General features: G+C 34.5%; 1 protein-coding gene across 1 annotated transcript in view; it reads left to right on the forward strand.

Moving 5' to 3' along the window:
• Window positions 1–7982, forward strand: part of DYTN (dystrotelin) — a 53561-nt gene that overhangs the window by 24761 nt on the left and 20818 nt on the right. The window lies entirely within an intron of this gene.

Below are 7982 nucleotides of genomic sequence, written 5' to 3' on the forward strand. Positions count from 1 at the left end.
CTTTCTTCTCATCACAAAGTCTCTATATAATAATCAGTTTCTCCGTACAGATGACATCACCCTCCAGTGCCACAATAGATGTTGATTAACTAGCTGTGCCAAGGACAGTTTTTCCTTGTTTTTCCCTTTAATATGAATGGTCCACAATAGGCAAGATCCAGAATTACTGGATCTTGCCCAGTAATTCTCAGCAGGCATTGTTTTACTAAACTTTATTAACCCTGATCCTCAGGTTCACTGGCCTGTGAGCTTCCAGTTTCCAGTCAAAAAGCCTGGGGAGAAAAAGGGCTTATTGGTCTTAGACTGACACCATGTGGTCACTTTGTTATTACACGTTAGATTTCAAGTGCTGAAAATCTTTTAATAAAACATCTCATTCCTTCTTTGTTCCTTTGGCAGAGGTTCTTAATATGGAGTTCATGGGTGAATTTCAGATGGTATGTGAACCCACTGAAATTACACAGAGTTAAATGTATGAGCATTTTTCTGAAAATAAGTCCATACGGGTCACCTGATTCTCTAAGGAATCTGCAACTCAAGTGTTAGCAACCATGGACTTAGCCCTCCTTCATCTCCCCTTCTAGTTTTAAAATCCTACATTACTGGGTTGCTCTAAGGAAGAATAGTTATTATGGAACTTGATGAATCTTTAATTTAAAAACTACGCTATGTGTACATGTGGACAGAGAAAATGTGAAGAAATTCAGGTAGTAAGGAAGTAAAGTTGATTTTTCTGAGAACGTAACCATAAACGAAATAATTTTAGAAACATTCGTGGTGGCCAGTCCACCCAAATAAGGAAAGAAAATCTATTGAAACTGATCTGACAATGGCCATTCCAGCAGATGTCAGCGAAGGAGAATACAAAACTCCTCCTCAGGACCCTCAGAAACAACCTGCTCCAAGGGCGCTATGGGAGGAAAGAAGCTGCGAGAAGACAGTGGCTGCTGAAACAGGTGAATCCAAAGGACATGGCTGACCATGCACGGGCCAGGTGAGTATCGTTGAGTGACAGTCCTGTGGAGTAATGGCCCAGGGCCTGGGTAAGAAGCATAGGCAGCAGCTTTCATAATGCCGATGATCCTAAGGAAGGCAGGAGGAGGGGAAAGCGGGAGGGATTAAGATGCTTTTCCCCTGCAGAAATTACCTTTAATTTTAAAGTGAAACAGGAGGCGAAATGCCTTCAAGGGGTTCATTCAACCTTTAGAATTATTTCAACTAAAGGCATCGGACAGACACAGAAGATTTTTAATATTAGAGTATTTGAATAACTTCATTTTACATTTGTACTTTTTATTGATTTCCTTTCAAAGCCTAATTCAGAATTAATACTTCATTAAAAAAAAAAAGGAAAGGCACTCAGTATCTCATCATTCACAGATTAATGCTAGTCCCATTTTAGTATTCCAAAACAGAAATTATGCTATAGATACAATTTTTCATTCTTCTTTTCACCTGTATTAAATGGAGAGCATTTCTCATGCCATTCATTTCCAAAATGTCATTTTTAATGTCCTCACTCTTATCTTTATAAGGAAGTGCCATAATTCACAAATGATCCCTTAACATATTTATTATTTTCAAATTTTCCCCCCTAAATTTTGTTGTGAACATGCCTAAATATGTATCTTCCTATGTTTGTAACATTTTATAAAGATAAATTTACTCAAGTAAAATCTTGGGTCATAAGTTGTAAATTTTGTTAATAATTCAGAATACTAAATTGTGCTCCAGAGGGTCATCCCAAGTGTACCCTACCATCACAGAAATGTGAGGCCACCCATCACATATCTGATCACTAACTCAAAGGTGACTTTCAAAAGTCATCTTAATTTTTGAAATAACCATTTCTTCATAATTTAAAACTGCAGAAAGTAAAGGAAAGAGATACTGTTCCCTTGGGTTTATAATCATCAAACATTTGGGGAGGAAAAAATACCAGAATTATTCCTTTATTCCCATTTTTATCTACTGGGAGTAAAAAAAGAGATCAGTTTAAATTGGTTTATTTATTAATTTCTTTTGTAATTCTCTAATTTTTTCTCAGATATACACCAGCATAGTTCCATCTCAATCCCAGATTCTATTTCGTGGTCATTTTGTCACTTTATAATTTGATCTGATTTAAATATATTTTTATGGCTCTTCAAAGGAAAAAGCACATATTAACTTTGCAATTAGATTCCATTCATTATGCCTATGTCAATTTTACCTATCAGGTTGTTATCAATATATCCTGAAAGTTAGAGATTTTGGATATCATCTTGATGTATTTCTTTCATATAGCACAAAGAATTTGAATTTAAATATAAAAGTAAAAATATCATGTTCTACCTCATTTATCTTCTTCAAGCCATTTCTTTCATCTTTCTCTAACACAGTAACAATAAAATATGTCGATTAGTCATCCAGGTTTATTGAATATTTGAGGTCTTGTTTAAATTCCTACATTCTCATAGTTAGAACATGAACACATAGTCTTATTCACATTTCTCTTCACTTAAGTATTAAGCGAAGCCAGATACCCTTCGCTAATACTTAAACCTTTACTTTAAAGAATTGGTACCCCTAGACCACTCCTCTGAATGGCTTGACTCTTTGCCTCCTAAATGACTGCAGAAGGTCTTTGCTCAAATGTCATCTCATCTTTAAGGCCTTTCCTGACCATCCATTTTACATTGCAGCCACTCTCTCCACTCCGGCACTCTCAGTCCTCCTCCCTTGCTTTATTTTTCATTAAAGCACTTCATCAGCCTCTGACATTATATATTTGTTACTTTTATTATTATGGGTTTTTTTTGTTTTGGGGGTGTTTTTTTTTTTTGCTATAATGTAAGCTCCATGGTGGTGGGAGGAGAGGAACCTTATATATTGCTTTCAGCTGTATTTCTGGAATCTATGACAATGTCTGAATGTGATAAATGCTCAATAGATGTTTGTTGAATGACTAACTGAATAATAAAATTGATGGATGCATGATGAAGGGATGGATAGATAAGGCGGATCAAGAGCTCTTTTAGAAGGAAGCATGAAAGAGAGTCAGAGGAGTAATTACATGGTCTTGGGAGAAGATGGTGACGTTTGAGCCTGAGACAGAGAGACACGGAAACCTTGTCCTCAGCCAATTGTGCATGTGACTCAGTTTTTTTTACCTGATAATAGGGATAACCTGTTCTTTCTGCTTCCAGAGCAGTATTTGGGGAGATAAGAGGAGGAAAGTGAATTGCAAGCTCTATGTAAAGCTCGAGGTTCTTTAAATGTCAAAATGATATACTCTGTCCACCTTAGTACAATAGAGTTGGTCCCCTAAGTAAAATTCTTAAAGAAAAAATTTCTAGTTTAGCCTAGATAGTTATAAGTTCAGAATTTCTGATTAGTTGCTGATGAAGGAAAACTGAATATGGAATATTGCTATTTTACAATGGGACGACAGGCAAAAACACATCTTTGATATCAATTGTCACATTAGTACTGGCCATCTTCTAAGAGATTAATGATTTTGCCAAGTGATAATATTAAATTCATTCATTGATTCAGCAAATATTCTTCATGGTAATAAGCCTCCCTCCTTTTGATGTGAATTCACTTACTTTACTTACAATGGTTTACACTGAGAATATTTTCACTTACAAAAACATAATTGAATGCTAGGTGCCAAATAACACCACTGTTATTAAATATTTTGGGAAGTTCTTGCAAACATAATAAAAAAGAAAATTAAAACAGTGGAAAAGAACAGGCAAAATTACTTTCATTTGCAGCTAATATGATTGGGAATCCCCAAGAATGTAACTCTACTAGATACTACTAGAATTAATAGGCTTTGAGTGGTAGAAAATAAAATACATATGCATAAAGTAATAGCTCTTCACTGTACAAGCAATAGTCAATTAGAAATTTTATTCAAATTCTATTTACAATGTCTATAAAATTTATTTTAAAGAGAAACTAGGAATAAAAAAGCTAAAGAAAAAAGGTACAAGATTCATATAAAGAAAACTGTAATGTTTCACTGACTACAGAAAATAAAACCTGAACAAAGGGAGAAACATACCAAAGCACTATCATAAGAATATAAATGCTCCAAAAATTAATATGGTTGATCCTCATTATTTATTCCATATTTATGAATTCACTTACTCACAAAATATATTTGTAACCTCAAAAAGCACTACTCACAAAGTGCTGTTTTGATCATTTGCAGACATGCACAGAGCAGCAAAAAAATTTGAGTTGCCTGATGCCCAGCTGAGAATGAATTAAGAGATGCTCTTCCTTATTTCAGCTCTCATACTGCAAACACATGTGCTTGTCACAGTCTATTTTGTGCCATGTTTTCTACATTTCTGTTTTTGTTTGTGATTTTATGATCACAAATGGCCCCAAACATAGTTCTGAAATGGTGTCCAGTGTTCCTAAGTGCAAGAAGGCTAGTCATAAATAGGGTGGTCTCAGTGAGAGGTGACATTTGAACAAAGCCCTGAAGGATCTGAAGGAGTGACTCATACTTGTATCTGAGAAAAGCACACTACAAGTTGAAGAGACTTTTACTGTACAGGGAGTGAAGAGATAGTCCAGGTGGCAGGAGTGAGCTTGGCAAGTCCAAAGAACAGCAAGGAGGCCAGTGTGGCTGAACGGAATGAAGGAAAAGATGTCGGGAATGTCCCAAAGGGGGCAAAAGTAGAAGTAAGGTTATGTAAACTGTTTTTCTAAATTTTCTTCTAATGCTTCTATTTTTATTTCAATTTAAATTTTCAATTCATTTGAAATTTATTTTAACAAATGTGTAGCTTTGCTTTCTTTCAAATGAAGAGCCAGTTACTCTTTTTCCCACTTAATTAAAATACCAACTTTGTCACATGGTAGTTTTCCTCATTTACTTGCACCAATTAATAGAATTTATATTCTCAGCCTCAGATCCATGGGTCAATTCTTATATCTATACTAAACTATATGGACATGGTGAAGTATAAAGTTGCTAGTGTCTGATATGGGGCAGACTAAAGAGATATAGTTTTGTGGAGATGTCTCTTTAGATTGAGATATAGTTTTGTGGAGATGTCTCTTTAGATTGAGATGTCTCTTAGACAACCACATGGAGATGTTGAGTAGGCACTTGGCTATTCATGTCTGGAATGTGGGAAAAGGTCCACTGGAAATACACTTTTGGAAGTTGTTGACATAGATGTCTTTTAAAGCTATGAGATTGTAAGAGACCACCAAAGAGAGAGAGTGTAGAGAAGAAAGGAGAATTGAGGAATAAGCCCTGTGATATTTCACATTACAAAGTTGGAAAGAAGAAGAAAAACCAGCAAGGGATACTGAGAAAGAGTGATGAATGAGGAGGGAGGAAAACAAGAAAATGAGGAATCCTGGAAGACAGGTAAAGAAGATGTTCCAAGAAGGGCATGGTCTCCTGTGTCAAACACTGATGCTAGGTCAATAAGAATTGACCTTTGGATTTAGCAATGAGGAAATCATTCCTGATCTCAAAAAGAGCACTATAGGACAGTGATAGTAGAAAATAAAATCATTCTAGAGGCAGTTTAAAAGAGAATGAGAGATGAAGAATTGAAGATACTAAGTAATAATTTTTTTCAGGCACTTTTACTGTACAGGGAGTGAAGAGATAGTCCAGGCGGTAGAGTGACTGAAGAGAATGTTTTGTTATGATGGAAAAAAATAATAGCGTGCTATTATACTCAAGAGAATAAATTTGTAGAGAGAAAACTTGACAATTTAGTGCAAGAAGGGAGAATTATTGGAGCAATGCCATTCGGCAGTCAGGAGGGGATCGAATCTACGTGCACATGTGGAAGGAAAGGCTTTGGAAGAGTAGTGTCTGTTCGACATAAAAATAAACACAAGATTTGGCCCTTAATCCATTTTTGGAACTCTATCTTACAGAAATAAAAGCATCACTACATAGTAAATAGGGATAAACATTGTAGCATTGGAGGGCAGGGCAACAAATGAAAAACAACCTAAGGATCCACTGGCAGGAAAATGGTAGAACACATATGATACAGACATACAACAGAACATAATGAATCTACTTAAGAACAAATTTTAGCACCAATCTATTACACTAGAGGGCATTCATCATCATACATTAAGAGAAAGGGGCAAGTGGCAAAATAATGTGTATGGAATGATGCCATTTTTGTTTCAAAACGAATTCAGTGTGTATTTTGATGTTTGTAAATATTTATATGAATACAGAAAATGGTGTTGAACAGCCCTAAGGTATCAAAATGATCTCAGATGGGATAGGAATAGAGTGTGTCATTCCGAAGATGTGTGACAAAGTTACGGGTTACTCTGTTTCTTTACCCTAAAATGCCCACCCCTTAAACACATAATTAAATGTACTACAGAATAATTACTTCTTTCCCCGTACTCTCATTGCATTCTGTAAAAATAATCACATTATATAAAAAATGATTATATAATTGTCTGTTTATTAGATGTGAAGTCTCTGTGAGCAGGGAGTTCTCTGCTTTCTCTAAAAATCTTTTTTTATCTGCAATAACTCAAGATGGTAAGATACTTTAAATAGTTTTTGAATAAAAGTAGGAAACTAAATGGAATGGTATTAAATGGAACATGCCTGACTTTAAACTAGTTTGCTATATTCTTTGTCCTTTCAGGTATGACATAAACACACACCTATGCTTGGAATCCCTAGTATCTGACCTGGACAAGATGACCTGGGGAATTTTCTGCTGTCATTCCTGAATTTCTTTGCCTTCTCATTTCTAGATTGTCAAGAAGGGAGGTGATGGAATTTTCATTTTTCTTATTGGCTAATTGGCTCTCCATCAACCAAGTAGTTGGAAAAGAGCACAGAAAAAAAGTCATGCTAATTTATTACTAGTTTTTGGAAAGTAAATTTAGTATCTGGTTTAACATTTTCTAAAAAGACTCTCCTCAACATCATACCTGATCGTTAAAAATTATTACGACTTCTCAAAAAAAAAAAAATCCCTATTTTATAACAGGCTCTCCATTCAGTACAATAGCTCTAAAGTACCAATGTATGTGAATCCAATCGGACCAGTGGAAACAGCGGCTGCAGAGGCCTCCAAACAAATATCTCAAAAGATATCCCAGGCTCAACAAACTGATGACAGCAGCCCACATCACCAGGTGAGTCCCCTTAAAGGGAAAGGAACTGTTATTAAGGCATGACTAACTTGGACCATTTTGTCATGATGGCAGTGGGATTTGGTGAATCATTCTTCAGTTTAGAGAATATTTTCAAGATGTTAATATGATCAAGGAAAAATCTAGGAACATATTATTTAAAATAACTTTTTATCTTCAGTCATAAAGTACTACATATTTATTATGGAAAACTTGGAAAAGTCAGAAAAAGAGCAATGAACAAAAAATTTTAAATTATAATGAGTGCATATATAACCACTGTTAATATTTTGATGTACTTCTTTTCCTGCTCACATTTTTTAATATAGTTTATATCATACTCCAAAATTTATTGATTATCTAATTCTTTATCAGAGGAAGTTACACTGTGAGCATTTTCCATTGCCATTACAATTCTTCAAAAACATCTCACTGGTTGTATAATTTTTATTTAAATGAACTTAACATTATTTAACCCCTTCTCTGTTGGATATTTATTTCTAATTTCTGCTATAATTTAAAATTTCATTATTGAAATCCTTATATTTTGTTCTTTGTACATGGCTCACAACTATCTCAGTAGAATATGTTTCTTAAAGTGGAATCACTAAATGGGAAATGGGAACATTTTAAAACTTTTTATACTTATTACAAAATTGCTATTTAGAATGGATATACCAAATTACAGTCACAGGAAATTCAAGTAACTATCTCATTTGATCCTTGCTAATATTTACTATTATCATATACTAAATTTTGTTAATTTTATGAGCATAATATCTTACATTTGCCTTAATTTCAATTTCTCTGATGAAGAGTGAAATGAAACTTCATTT

This window comes from Pteropus vampyrus, unplaced genomic scaffold (assembly GCF_000151845.1).
Source record: "Pteropus vampyrus isolate Shadow unplaced genomic scaffold, Pvam_2.0 Scaffold152, whole genome shotgun sequence".
In the NCBI taxonomy this organism is placed as follows: Eukaryota; Metazoa; Chordata; class Mammalia; order Chiroptera; family Pteropodidae; genus Pteropus; species Pteropus vampyrus.